This window comes from Octopus bimaculoides, chromosome 6, assembly GCF_046866305.1.
Source record: "Octopus bimaculoides isolate indiv1 chromosome 6, ASM4686630v1, whole genome shotgun sequence".
NCBI classification, from domain to species: Eukaryota; Metazoa; Mollusca; class Cephalopoda; order Octopoda; family Octopodidae; genus Octopus; species Octopus bimaculoides.
In genome coordinates, this window is record NC_142933.1 from 109,724,653 (window position 1) to 109,740,106 (window position 15,454).

Consider the following 15,454-nt stretch of genomic DNA (forward strand, 5'->3'; position numbering starts at 1 on the left):
CACCCTTTCTCATCTTTCTCCCCCCCCGCTCTCTCTTTCTCTATACACATACACACATGCTGGTGCATGTTTGTATATGCGGCTTTGTGTGTGTAGTGTGCGTGTTTCTGTATGTATATGTGTGTGTTTGTGTGTTCGTGTTCGTGTGTGTATATGTGTGTGTTTCTCTGTGTGTGCGTTTTTGTAAGTGTGTGTTCTTGTGTATATGTGTATGGTCGTGTGTTTCTCTGCTGATTTGTGTGTGTGCGCGCGTGCATATGTGAAATGCTTAATCGTCACTCGCAAGCGAGTAAACCTGGTAACTTTCTTGATCGTTTTAGGTGCCTTTGTAGTCGCGAAAAGACGTACACACCCTCTCGGCCGTCTTCATATTGACCTAGCGGAATATCGAGGATGTTACAACTGGAGCGAGCAAGAGCTTTACCAGTTATTAGTTGGTACTCATTTTCAGCGCTGCAGACTGAAGCAACGTAGCCAGAGCCAGTTAACAAAAACAAAACAAAACAAAACAACCCCACTCCCCAGTTGTGCTTGCTTTGGCATTATTTTCGACACCATCCTCGTATATTTTTATAATTTTATTCTTTGGCGCTAAATATGGTTACCTATGACTAGGAATTTTAAGATTTTTGCAGTGAGTTTATATATATATATATATATATATAATTTTTCATAGAAAACTATGTAATCGTTACCAATATAGCAGGAGATTTCACCGCAAAATGTCTAAATTAGACTCCTTAGGGATCGTTCTCCTTGTTTATATATCCAAAGTTTTAAATTTAAATTTAACAGAGAGATTTGACGCTAATATCCATTATTATTGTAATTTATATTATTGTAATGGATATTAGCGTCAAATCTCTCTTAAATTTAAATTTAAAACTTTGTGTGTATATATATATATATATATATATATATATATATATAATAATTTTTCCAGAGGATGTAGCAACCGTTACCAATATAGCATAAGAGCTTACCTTAGGAGATCATTAACTAGATTCCTTAAGGGTCGTTCTCACAGTTTATATTTATATTATAAGGTTTTTAAACTTTTAAATTTTCATATTCAAAAGAGACAGAGACTTCAAATTCGATATATCGATTTATTCACCACTCTATGTTAACATTTCTGTGCCAAACTTATCCAGTGACTGGTCTATTGTGTTTTTTCGTGTTTTGTTCGAATGGTAACCACTCCTGAAGAAGTGCCAAATGTCTAAATCCAATAGACCAGTCACTGGATAAGTTTGGCACAGAAATGTTAACATAGAGTGGTGAATAAATCGATATATCGAATTTGAAGTCTCTGTCTCTTTTGAATATGAAAATTTAAAAGTTTAAAAACCTTATATATATATATATATATATATGCTTTCGGTGTGAATGGTCTTTTATTACGGCGCCGTGATTTACAATCATGTAGATAATAATAATGGGATTTTTATATAAGCTTAAAGCTTATGGGGATCACCGTGCAATGACTAAGGAAAATAGTCTAATAAAGGGGCAGATAAGCCATCGAGAGAAAAAAGAAGGCTTTCCTATTCGCGTGGATTTGTTTACTTCCCAAAGCGTAGATATTGTAAACTGAATGCGAAGAGCATTAAGTTTATGTTAGATTTTCTCATAGACGCAGCTTGCGATAAATATTTAATCATGCCACCAATTAATGCACGAAATGCAAATTTGCTAAGTCATTTCAGCTAGTATTTTGTTTGTAACTGATTTAAATAGCAATTGCTATCAGTTTCTCTGTATTAATTATTTTCTTAATTATCATACCACTTGCTCATTCCGCTTGTACTAGAATATAAATACTTTGACACAGGGACTGAACTCACGCCCTCCAGATAAGCTATAGCACTCAACTCTAGTCATGAATGATAATTAACTTTAAAAGTAATTTCTTATTGATAATTTTTGTCATTGATATGTTTTCTTAAGTAGCAGCTCTCCTATAATGTCCATGGCTCTTTTTAAAACGAGGTATCATCCAGTCAGGCTGATTGCCCGGGCCAGACTGACTACTCTTCTCTACCTTTCCTGATCTTCAGTTAGTGTTTTTAAGTCTTCAGCTTGGCATCCAACGTCTTCTACAAGCTGTTGTATATACATCCTCTATGGTCTTCCAGCTGCTGTAGTACCATGATTTGGTGTCCACAGCAACACATTACTCACAAGTTCTTTTTCTGGCGCAGGAGGGGGCACTGGTACATTTAGACCAGTCTAAAGCATTTGATAGGGTCAACCATCGGTACTTGGCGGCGGTCCTCGAGAAGGCTGGCCTGGGCCCGACCTTCCGCGGTTGGATTGCTGCTTTGTACAGCGACATCGAGTCTGTCGTCAAAGTGAACGGTTTCTTTTCGAAACCATTCAGGATCGAACGTTCAGTGCCGTCAGGGGTGTAAAGGATTCTCTCCAACTTGTTCAGTCACAAATTTGGGCAAGGCACGACGGTCAGACGGTAGGTGATAACTGATGCTATAAACATCTGCACCACCTCCGCCTTCCGTATGCGGATGACATCTCCATAATCGAGGCGGATGAGGGCCAGCTTCCAGTGGTGGAAGAGGCCATAAAAAGTTACGAGGCGGTGGCAGGAGCAAAGGTTAACAAGGACAAGTCGGTCGATTTGTAACTCGGCACCTGAAGGGGCGAGCCGATGACATCCAATAACGTCGTGGGGCGTTAGATGGAAAGTCCTGTTAAGCTGCTTGAGGTCTGGTTTGGCCCAGACCTCCAGATAGAAAAAAATTGGAGGGAGGTAACCAGTAAGGTGACTTCTCTAACCCAAACCTGGTCTGGGCGGGCGTTATCTTTGCTAGGGAAGGCGGAGGTGGTGCAGATGTTTATAGCATCAGTTATCACCTACCGTCTGACCGTCGTGCCTTGCCCAAATTTGTGACTGAACAAGTTGGAGAGAATCCTTTACACCTTTTTGTGGAAGGGAGGAAAGCCTCTTGTGAAGCGCTCTGTTTGCTGCTAGAAACCGCTAAAGGGTGGGCTAAGGATGCCTTGGCTGAAAATATGAAAACTCGCGTTAAGGTTGAGCCACCTCTGGCTTTATCTGGATGGGGAGCAGGTGTGGCCACCGCATGTCCGGTTCTACCTTCCGCGGTTAACGTCCTTAATGGACATTGGTACATGGATCAAGCAGAGACCTAGTCTGGGGGATTGGCAATTGGAGTACCGTTAGGCACTTCAGCTACTCTCTCGGGCGGGCAATGTCGGCAACAGGAGTTCCACCGCAGATTTTTATAGCTGGTTAGTGGAATTTATGTCCGAAGACGCCTTGGGGGGAGACCCTGGGCTACGATGAAAATCAGTTGATCAATCTGTTCAGGAGAACGTTCAGGCCGGGGTATCTGGATAATTACGGAAATCCCTGGCTTGGCAGTGCTTTCGTGCGGCGTTACCTGTTTGAGATAAACTGTCAAGACACGGAAGTGCCGTCTCGCCGACATGTCCGAGGTACAGGCAGGACAGGGAAACCGTTTTGCACGCATTTGTGGAATGCCCGGAATTAACGGGACTGATAGTTTTCACAGAACAACTGTTGTCATCGATGGGAAGAGTACAGCTATCGACTGAGTCTATCATCGAGATTGTGCCGCCTCTCTCCCTTAACAGGGAAAGGAAGGCTTGTTTTTTCTGCGTAGTAGCCATACTGAAAGAAACAGTATGGAAGACGCGAGTAAGAGGAACAGTGACAGGTACCTTTGTCTCCGGCCAGGGGTTGGTGAACATTTTTAGTTACCACCTCATGAGTAAGATCAGGCTGGAAAAGAGGTGCCTGTCACTGAACACGTTCGTGAAGAGATGGAAGCCTGTGGAACGCAAGCTGAGAGTGATTGGCACCAGGTAAGTGGAGTCGGTGGAAGAAAGCAAAGGTTCTATTCAGGTGGCCGCAGGCCTTCCCTTTTGACGTCATTATTGCAAATCGCAATAACAAAGATATTTTATTATATTTTTAACTGTTGGTCATTGTAAATTTTCATTCCAACTGTAATTTTTAATTATTAAGCAACCACTTCACCTTTTTGTGTTTTGTCTGTCCTTGTTCGTCCCATCTATGTACTGCCTCACGGCAAATATTGTGAAATAAAAAAGCTTGCTTACCAACCACATGGTTCCGGATTTAGTCCCACTGCGTAGCACCTTGGGCAAGTGTTTTCTACTATAGCCTCATGCTGACCAAAGCCTTGTAAGTGGATTTGGTAGCTGGAAACTGAAAGAAGCCTGTCGTATATATTTATTTACGTATATGTTTCTGTATTTGTTCCTTCACCATCGCTTGACAACCGATGCTGGTGTGTTTACGTCCCCGTAACTTAGTGGTTCGGCAAAGAGATCGATAGAATAAGTACAAGGCTTACAAAGAATAAGTCCTGGGGTTGATTTGTTAGACAAAAAGGTGGACCAGTCGATTAGATAGACCCCTGTACTCAACTGGTGCATAATTTATCGATCCGGAAAGGATGAAAGGCAAAATCGATCTTGGCGGAATTTGAACTGAGAACGTAGCGGCAGACAAAATACCGCGAAGCATTTCATCCGGCGTGCTAACAATTCTGCCAGCTCACCCCCGCCTTAAGATACAAAATATTAATTCAATGAAATGGAATAAGAAGAAAATATAAAAGGATAGCTAATTGTTGAAACGTTATTGATATAATTATTGATAATCACAGATGCAGATTAATGGACTCGGCTCCCCAATTATTCAAAGATTAAAGATTTAGCTGAGTTAATCCTCTCCAGCTAAAGTTATGTAATATTGGCGCACGTGCGCATGTGAATGAGTGATATGTATTCAGGAACGTATAGAAATATGGAAGTGTGTGCGTGAGTGTATATGTGTGTGTGTGTGTGCGAGACAGAGAGAGTGCCCGTGTGTAAGTGTGTGCGTGTGAGTGTGAGAGTGCGTGTGTGTGTTTGAGTGTGTGCATGTGTGTGAGCGTACGATGTGAGTGTGTGTTTGTGTGAGTGTGAGAGTGTCTGTGTGTATACACATCTATCTATCTATCTATCTATCTATCTATCTATCTATCTATCTATCTATCTGTCTGTCTGTCTGTCTACCTTCAACGACTGCAACACAACCAAAGCATTTTATGGGGGATTAGTGGAGGGGAGGTACGAGAATCTCGGGGCGAACCTGGGCGTCGACGAGGAATACCTGACTCGCCTGTTCAAGACGACGTTCGAGCCGGGACTTATGGACAAATTCCAGAGATCCCTGGCCTGGCAGTGCTATTGAGAAGCGGTACCCGTTCGGGATAAGCTCTACAGGCATGGCTCGAGAAACACGGGGCCGACCTGCCCGAGATGCGGTCAGAGCGATGAAACCGTTCTGCTTGCACTCGTACAATGTCCAACCATTTCCGACCTGTGGGTCTATGTCGAACGACTGCTATCGCGTGTGGGACGAGTCGGTCTATCAACCGAGTCTATCGTGAATATTGTCGCGCCTCCTTCCTTGAAACGGGAAGGAAGAGCCATTTTCATCGTACTTGTGGCTATGGCGAAAGAATGTGTATGGTGGACAAGTCTGAAAGGTCTAGAGATAAACACTTTCCTCTCTGGTGAATCTCTCACCAACTTCTTCAAGTATTGCTTGAAGAGGAAGGTGAGAGTAGAGAGGGAAGCTTTGTCTAGTGAATGTTTAAAAAAAAGAAGACGGGTGAATGTAGCGAGGATGGCACGTGTGAATGACGGAGCCACCTTGAGCATAATCCTATGAACCAGAAAAAGAAAGGAAAAAAGAGAGTCACTTACTGTAATGTGATTTTTGCATGACATTGTAGTAACGCCGTGCGCATGCGTGGAATTAAACAAGCAAGCGTTTCCCGCTTGATTCATTCTCTTTCTCGCTGGCCAGCGATTGAGCATGGACGTATTTTAAGCTGTCACTCTCCATCTTTCGGACTTACACTCGACAGCTCGCTCACAACTACAGAACAACGTCCCAACAACTATGCTCATACACACAGAAGCTGTAACAACAAGAACTAAAGATTTGTATGTTTACCACCTAAATAAAGTGTTGTTTAAGTTCATAGTCTGGAGTTCAGCGTTCCGTTATATTCTTAATTTTATAGTAGGAAGTCAGGTGTACAATCTAAAGATGTATAACCCACTTTCTACTAAAACATTGCCCGAGGTTACCGTGGTCTTTTCCGTAGGCTTTTCTTTCCACGGACAAACCTAATCTGTTTCCCCTTTTACATTATGACATTTCTGTGATACATGATCTCTATTGATCGGCTTCCTTTTTTTTTTTCCACGACCCCTTTTGATCGAAATTCTACACCCTCACTTTTTTCCTTCCCAAAAAGAAAAGCTCTCCTTTGTATTTTGTCCCCTCTGTGTTCAGCCCCGTGCGGCCAATAAAGAAACATTATCTATCTATCTATCTATCTATCTGTCTGTCTGTCTGTCTGTCTGTCTGTCTGTCTGTCTGCCTGCCTGTCTGCCTGCCTGTCTGCCTGTCTGTCTGCCTGTCTGCATGCCTGCCTGCCTGTCTGCCTGTCTGTCTGTCTATCTATCTATCTATCTATCTATCTATCTATCTATCTATCTATCAATCTATCTAGGAGAGTCGGATGTGCGTATAATCGGTGAAAGGACGCCTAAGACTTGGTGGAAGAGAGGGAGAGAGAGAGAGAGAGAGAGAGAGAGAGAGAAAGAAAGAGAGAGGCTGGGAAGCAGGGAAGAAGATATTCTCAAACCGGAAACCTGTCCCGAGTGTTTTCAATAGAATGAACTCCTCGAGTGGCACCCAGGGTGCCAAGGATGGGTATTAAACCGATCAACGTGGCATGTGTCACTCAAAAAAATCCGGGTGAGATTTGAACTCAGAATCTAATGAGCCGGAACAAATACTGCAACATATCCGGTTCTTACAGTTCCGCTAATCCATCGCCCTTGGAATGATACTTTTTCATCGGCCCCGAAAAGACGAAAAACAAAATTAACTTCAGCAAGATTCGAACTCAGAATTTATGGAATCAGGATAAATGCTCTGACACATTTTGTCTGATGCACTGACGACTGCCGATTCTCCGCTTTTGAGGGAGATTTAGTTGTCATTTCTAGCAGGTTGAGTGCCTTACTAGAAATAGGAGCTAAATCTCCCTCTGAGAGGTATATGCTTCAATCCACTCAACTGAATCTCCCTGAGAATTACGTTAAGGGTTACGCATGTCTGGAGTACTCAGCCACTTGTACGCTAATTTCACGAGTAGGCTGTTCCGTTGATCGGATCACCTGGAGCCCTCGTCGTCACTATCGACGGAGTGCCAGTTTAAAAAAAATTTTTTTTTTTTTAATGTTGCTACGGCAAGCTGGCAGAAACGTTAGCACACCGGGCGAAATGCTCAGCGGTATTTCGTCTGCCATTACGTTCTGAGTTCAAATTCCGCCGAGGTCGACTTTGCTTTTCATCCTTCCGGGGTCGATTAAATAAGTACCATTTACGCACTGGAGTCGATGTAATCGACTTAATCCCTTTGTCTGTCCTTGTTTGTCCCCTCTGTTTTGCCCCCTGTGGGCAATAAAGAAATAAATATTGGTACTGGTTCACTGTACATGTGCTAAAAGTTGCACATGTAGTGCACACGTTAGATGCAATTTCATTTTCTCTGCTCATTCCAGTTTGCGTTCCATCCATGGCCAACACCATTAGAACTTTTGTTATTTGTCTTTGCTTGTTTCAGTCATTGCATTGCGGCCATCGCCTTGAAGTATTTTGGCTGAACAAATCAACCCCAGTACATTTTTTTGTCTGCTATTTATTCCATTTATTTTACCGAACCGCTAAATTTCGAGGATGTAAAGCAAGTTTCTTAGCAACGCAGACTTTAAAAATATATCAATTTGTTTAGAGCGAAAATATATTGGTTTCATTTTTTTTGCCACAAGGCCAGCAATTTCGGAGGAGGGGTAAGTCCCGTGTTCAAATGGTACTTATTTTAATTAACCCCGAAAGGATGAAAGGCAAAATCAGCCTCGGCGGAATTTGAACTCAGGACATAAAGACAGACATGCTTACAAGTCTGTCAGATTGTCATCTTCGAGTGAAAATACAAGGAACAATGAATAAACTGTCGTCTAAAATTTAGATGAGATATCTGTTATTCTAACAGATATATTTACCAAAATTGCATAAAAATATCATGAAATACTAAAGAGTAAATTTATTCAATAAAATGGCCATTGGTTTTAACCACAGACTCCAGACAACTTCGGAATCTCCTGCAACTCTTCTGGACGGTCTCCTTGTTTAAGTTGGTGAATGCTGCCATAATCCTTGCCGTCAGTTCATCTTTGGTGTTACAAGGAGTTTTGTTGGTCTCACGCTCAACTGCGTCCCACACATAATAACAAAGGGGGTTGCATTCTGGGAAGTTAGATGGCCAGATGTTAGGCGTGGTGTAGTTGCAGAAATTGTTTGACGGCAATGACTGGGTTCTCCTGCTTATGTGGCATGGTGCAGAGTCCTGTTGCCAGACATAGGGTCATCCAGCAGCCACCCTCTTGACCCAAGGCAGCACTACCTCCTTCAGGCACTTGCTGTAGGTCTTTGTGTTGAGTCTGAAGCCGCGTGAGAAGATGAATGGAGGCATAGCGTCGCCATCTCTAGTGTTCACTCCAAACACCATGATGTTGACTGGATGTTTGATTTTTATCCCTCTCGGTACATGTCCTCAGATTGCACTGTCCTCAGACTGACACTCAAAGACTCTGAAATATTCGTATTGGAGTGAATGCCAAGCAATACAGCATGTCATTTCCAAATTTCTGGCAGTGTAAATAGCGTCATAGTGCTGTTTTTCTCACAGACGGTACCCAACCGACCCTACGAGACTGTGTAGTCGACAAAATTAAAAACAACCATACACATGCACGAAATTGAAACAAATATAAAATGGCGACAATTTACCCATGGCACCCTGTATATCAAAATATAAAAGATGGCAAAAACGAAAAGATACCAATATACAATTGTTACCCTTATTAAAATAATTACATACACGTATTTTCCTTGGGAGGCAAAAGCTAGAATTTGAACTCGGAACTAAAGGAGCGGTAACAAATACCGCCAAAGTATTTCATGTTGATCCTAACGCTTTGTCGTTCACAGTCGCAAGTATATTAGATGGGAGGTAAATCTTCAACAACATTTCGAAAATTATGTCCCTTGTATGATTATCAGAAATCTCGACATATCTTGTTACACATGATCGAGCACCTCCTTAAAGAGTTTCAGTCGAACAAATTAGCCTTAGTACTTCTTTTTTTACTCTGTTACATATGTTGCCGATTTTGTATTGCCGAACCGCTAAGTTACGGGAACGTAAACTAACTAACACGAATTATCAAGCGTTAGTGAATGACAAATCCAAAATCACACACACACACACACACACACACACACACACACACACACACACACACACACACACACACACACACACGATGGGCTTCTTTCAGTTTTCGTCTATCAAATCCACTTCTAAGGTTTTGGTCGGCCCGAAACTATTTCAGAAGACACTTGCCCAAGGTGCCACGCAGTGGGACTGAACCCGGAACCATGTGGTTGGGAAGCAAGCTTTTTACCACACAGCCACCCCTGTGCCAATACACACACACACACACACACACACACACACACACACACACACACACACACACACACACACACACACACACACACACACGCACACACGCACACACACACACACACACACACACATATATATATATTCGCCATGATAGATCGCCAGCGACTACACATCCGTTTTTTTCTTTCCTCTCATTGTTTCTTTCTGTGTTCCTTTCTGTGGAAGAGCGTAGGCTCTAAACGTTAAAGACTTTTTCACTTCCCAAGCGTTATACTAATACATTTGTTTGTTGTCTACACCACCTGTCTTCGTCTTTTTTTTGTGAATTCTCCCTATATATATATATATATATATATATATATATATATATATATATATATGTATGTATATATATATATATATATATATATATATATATATATATATATATATATATATATATATACCGTAAATCCTCGAGTATAATCCGCACTTTTTTCCCACAATTTAAAGGTCAAAATTTCTAGTGCGTACTATATACGAGGTTAAAAATGAAAAATATTTTCTAAGCAAAATTTTCTAAATGATAAATATGTAAAGGCAATTTACTTGATATATATTTTTCACTGACGTTATTACTGTTATTTCTTTATTTTCTGCTAACAAAGTGCACAAAAAAAGGCTACACGTTTGCATTATGTTATATATATAATAATAATAAAAGACGTTACCATATATACGTTTACAAACCAAGGACGTTATATAGACCTCCTTGATTCAAGTTAGAGAAGGGGTGCGTATTATACACAAGGCTTAGGTTTTTCAGAAGAACAGCACGCTAAAATTCCCCTGCGTATTATACTCAAGGGCGGACAGTACTCGAGGATTTACGGTATATATATATATATATATATATATATATATATATATATATATATATATATATATATATATATATATATATATATTCAAGGTGAATATAGTACTTAAGTTTAGGCACCAGAATTAAGTATGGTATTATCCATACAATTCCAAAATAAAGTGATTAAAATCCGCTTGGAGAGTTTAAAAGTAGTTACAACAATATGTCCTTCTGTTGAAATGAAATTTCCGTATATTTCTATATCTTTGTGCAGCTGAGGATTGCTCTGCATTTTACATTTAATGTAATGTTCACATTGCTTAAATAAATGGAGTCGCATGAAACGATCGTACTGCATTAACTTTGGATATCCTTGTTGCTTATTTTGATATATATATATATATATATATATATATATATATATATATATATATATATATATATATATATATATATATATATATATATATATATATATATATATATATATACAAGAATAAGGGCAGGGAATCGTCAATTAATAATAGAATTAATAATTAACAATTTTGCCAAGTAGTTCAGTATGAAAAAACCTTTATCGGTAAAACTATTTATCATCATAAATATACAGGGATTAGCATTGAGTTGCTTCTCCAACATACTGAAAATTTAGAAATAGCAGTCAAAGAACTACTGATTCTAAACTACAAATTTTTCTCTAAACGGATGGCGATATTTATGGCACACATAGAACAAAAAACCGGAGGGGAAAGCATAAACAAAACAAGTCTTTAGCTAATCGGATACGATCGTTTCATGGTTAAGAGAATGAAAAATCCCTATTCCAAAATCATCAGTCCGATATTCTGATAAATTTGAAAGTGTCTCTAAAAAAATTCACGGTAATTTTTGGCCATGCGACACCAAAAATCAACGATAAGAAAGGCACTTACGAATTCATTGTTCTATGTGTGCCATAGATATCGCCATCCATTTAGAGAAAAATTTGTAGTTTAGAATCAGTAGTTCTTTGACTGCTATTTCTAAATTTTCAGTATGTTGGAGAAGCAACTCAATGCTAATCCCTGTATATTTATGATATATATATATATATATATATATATACACACACACACACATATATATATATATATACATATATATACATACACATAGAGTGTGATACAATATTATTATTGGAATAATAATATTGCATACGACTTGAGATGTTTGCTCCTTGCCTTAATATTTGTTGTCCTCTTTGACAATTATATATATATATATATATATATATATATATATATATATATATATATATACACACGATGGGCTTCTTTCAGTTTCCGTCTACCAAATCCATCCCCAAGGCTTTGGTCCGGCCCGAGGCTATAGTAGAAGTAACTTGCCCAAGGTACCACGCAGTGAGACTGAACCCGGAACCGTGCGGCTGGAAGTTCAAATATTAAATATTTTTTCGATCAACATTTGTTTGAAGTTTTGGCAAAAGGCCAGCGATTTAAGGTGGGGCGGATGGAGTAGTCGATTCCCTGTGCCCCAGGGCTCAATGCTTGGCATTTGAACTCAGAACGGGCGAAATGCCGCTAAGTGCGCTAACGATGGCGCCAGTTCACCGTCTTTCTCCAGGAAATATCAACAATAAATGTGGACTGATTGGTAAGATGTTGCCAAGTTAGAAACATCAGTTTAGTTTTAATTATTGTATTTGCTTTACGCTTCGTTACTAATGAAATGTACAAATGATTTCAAATGATTCTGACGAGACATGTTACTGCTATCGATGGGGTAGCCATGGCTGAACTCACAGTGCCCCGAGAGGACAGACTTGATAATTTCTCACCAACCGAAGAAAGCTATCAAGGATATAGAACTGGAAGCGGAAACCAGTTCAAGATGGCTGTGGTTGGTTAGAGACCATACATAGAAGTCTTCTGTAATCGAAGATTAATTCAATCTTCACTGCGTCACTCAAGTGAAGGGCGCAGGCTTAGGAACGAAACCCTTGTGAGCTGGAGATATCTGGTGAAGATATGAAAGTATTGCAATAGATTTAGTCACAATCAAGAGAAGAGTTTGTAGTCTTTCTAAGTCGCTCTTACGGTTTCTGTGTTGCACAAAGAATCTTTGATATTTATTTCACTTAAAAAATATTCCGAAAAGCCACAGATCGATATTCAATGAAATGGGTTTGTGTATATTATTGATAATGTTGTCTAATTGCTAGTCAGCCGTCACAAGACAAAATCTGTGAGCAAGTACGTCTCCGTCGAGACTATCACTTCTTTTATAGCAAATCCACGTCCGCAGTATCTAATGTGCTCTTTCTTTTAAAGATGGTAGGATGTAATTAGGAGATTTAACTGTTATTTCTAGAAGATCGAATGACCATGAAGAGCAATGTTTCTCAACCATTCCCTCTCCCCATGGATCCCCCTTGATTCCTATTTTGCTCGGGTAGACTCTCCTGAATATTCGATGCTTAAAAATCCTATTACGTTTTTATAATTAATCATTAAGAGGAATTGTTTTTAACACGTTGGCTCCCGAGCCTCATTTTACGTTTTATGCCAGGGTCCCAATACGATATTAATTGTGACATGAGCGGCGTAATATTTTTACACTATACCACATGTGAGGCAAGGGTCACATAGATACCCACGTCCCACCGCAGGGTCGTCTACTTCATATCACATCCTAGATACCACACGACCTACTCGTTGTCAATTAAAAATTCAGGGTATTTTCTAGCGGAAGATCTCGAAATTTTTTCAAAAACAACTATTTTGGTTTCCATGACAAGTAAGATATTTTTAATTCCCTTCTGTTTCTATGGGAAAAATCTATCGATTTTTTCAAAACAGAACTATTTTTATGGAAGTTGTTTATAAGCCATTTAAAAACACACAAAACCCGTTAGATTCACTTCAACATTTAAATTTAATTTGCCAAAATATTTTCGTCGCTTTGAGACCGCGACCTGTTCACTGACCCCGCTGCAATTGTTTTTGTTTCAGCACACGATCTCAGATCGGGTCACATGCTATGCAAGTACATCTCCGTAACCATTTTTGTTTCAATGGCAAATAAAATTTTCTCAATACTCAGTCTTTTATTGTACCTCATTACATGGTGAAATCAGACGAAAAACGAAAAAAAAAAAAAGAAATCTGTAAAAAATTGTTCTCTTAGTGTGTAGCAAAATCACAAATCAAAGCAATCGGAGCATTCCAGCTCTCAGAAAGCCCTTAGGAAAGAAATTAAGAAACGACTCGCTGGTGGGTCGGGTGGGACTCGCTAACATACCACTACGATCCACCGGCAGGACGTGTGGAAGCCAATGTGTTAAAATATTACTAAAACATTTTGTGCATTGGAGAATTATTGCGCATAAATTTTAACGCAAAATCTAATACGGATCCCGAAAGTGTCGAATGGGCCCCGGATGAGAAGCACTGGCCCCTTTGTTTAATTGTTTATGTGAAGGTATGTGACGAATGGGTCGGGTGAAGGTCGATTCCTAGGCCGAATGCTGTGTTGTACCCTTCAGCAAGACGCTTCGTTTCACTTTGTTTTCCAACAATAGCCTGGAATTTAACCGTGCGAATGGATCGGCGTCTCTCTCAGGGTGGGCACGGTGTTGCTACCCCAGTTATATGTCATGAGTGAAGGTGCATGGCTATTTGGTTAGGGTATCCGACTCACGATTGTAAGGTAGTGAGTTCGATTCTCGGCGACGAGTTGTGTCCTTGAGCAAGACACTTTATTTCACATTGCTCCAGTCCACTCAACTGGCAAAAATGAGTTGTACCTGTAATTCACAAGGGGCCAACATTCTCACATTCTGAATCTCCCTGATAACTCCGTTAACGGTGTGTGTGTCTGTGGAGTGCTCAGCCACTTGTACGTTAAGTTCGCTGGAACATTGGATCAACTGGAACACTCCACATCGTAACCGACGGAGTACCAGTTATACACCACGGGAACTGAGTCAAGTTCTGGTTTTATTAGTTCTGGGGCTTATGACAGAGCTACTGTATTATTTTATTCTTTTACTCTTTTACTTGTTTCAGTCATCTGACTGCGGCCACGCTGGAGCACCGCCTTTAGTCGAACAAAACGACCCCAGGACTTATTCTTCGTAAGCGTAGTACTTATTCCATCGGGTCCTTTTGCCGACACGCTAAGTTACGAGGAGGTAAACACACTAACATCAGTTGTCAAACGATGGTTGGGAGACAAACACAGATACAAAGATACACACACACACACACACACACACACACACACACACACACATACACACACGGTTGTATGTAGTGGATCGTGCAGGCATAGCGTGGATTCGATCCTCGATCGCCAAATTTCACTTAACAGTTCAACAACACTTTTCTCACGGTAAAACAATAGTTTTTCTGCGAGTGACAGCAGTTACATTTACCAGTTGCCTTCGCTAAGCCGGAATAATGTCTTCGCCACTTGACCTTCCTAACCTCTTCTAGGCCACTAGGGGCTGGAATGGAGAAAATAGACCCCCCCCCCAACGAAATCTATTGTTCTCAACAATATGTCTATCCTTCTGGCTAGTTTTGGCTAGTTATAAAAACAAGAACTCCGTAAGCCGAAGAAAGTTAGTGAGAATCTAGTTGGCAAAAAGGAGATGACGTAGAGGCGACCACAGGCAGAATCCAGTTAGTGAGATAATTCAGCTGAGAGAAGGCTTACGAGTGAGAATGTCAACTATGATACAAGGTCTTATCACAACACCACTGCTGTTTAAATGTCAGTATCGTTTTATCAACTTCCTACATTTAATATTCACTCTATCTTCCTCTAATTCCTAGTTGGGTGGCGAGCAGTAGATCAAACATAACCAGCAACAACATACAAGAAAAGATAACTCTATTGTTTTACCGTGAGAAAAATGCTGTTGAACTGTTAAGTGAAATTTGGCGATCGAGGATCGAAGCCACGTTAGAGGATCGAA

The 15,454-nt window shown here is 40.3% G+C and overlaps 1 protein-coding gene across 1 annotated transcript in view; it reads right to left on the bottom strand.

Annotated features, from left to right (window-relative positions):
• LOC106870440 (uncharacterized) overlaps positions 1-5,804 on the bottom strand; it is a 41,089-nt gene extending 35,285 nt beyond the window's left edge. The window contains exon 1 of the mRNA XM_089354411.1: positions 5,785-5,804. The gene's annotated coding sequence lies outside the window, so the exon portion shown is untranslated. The remainder of the gene's footprint in view (positions 1-5,784) is intronic.
• Between the last annotated feature and the right edge of the window lie 9,650 nt (positions 5,805-15,454).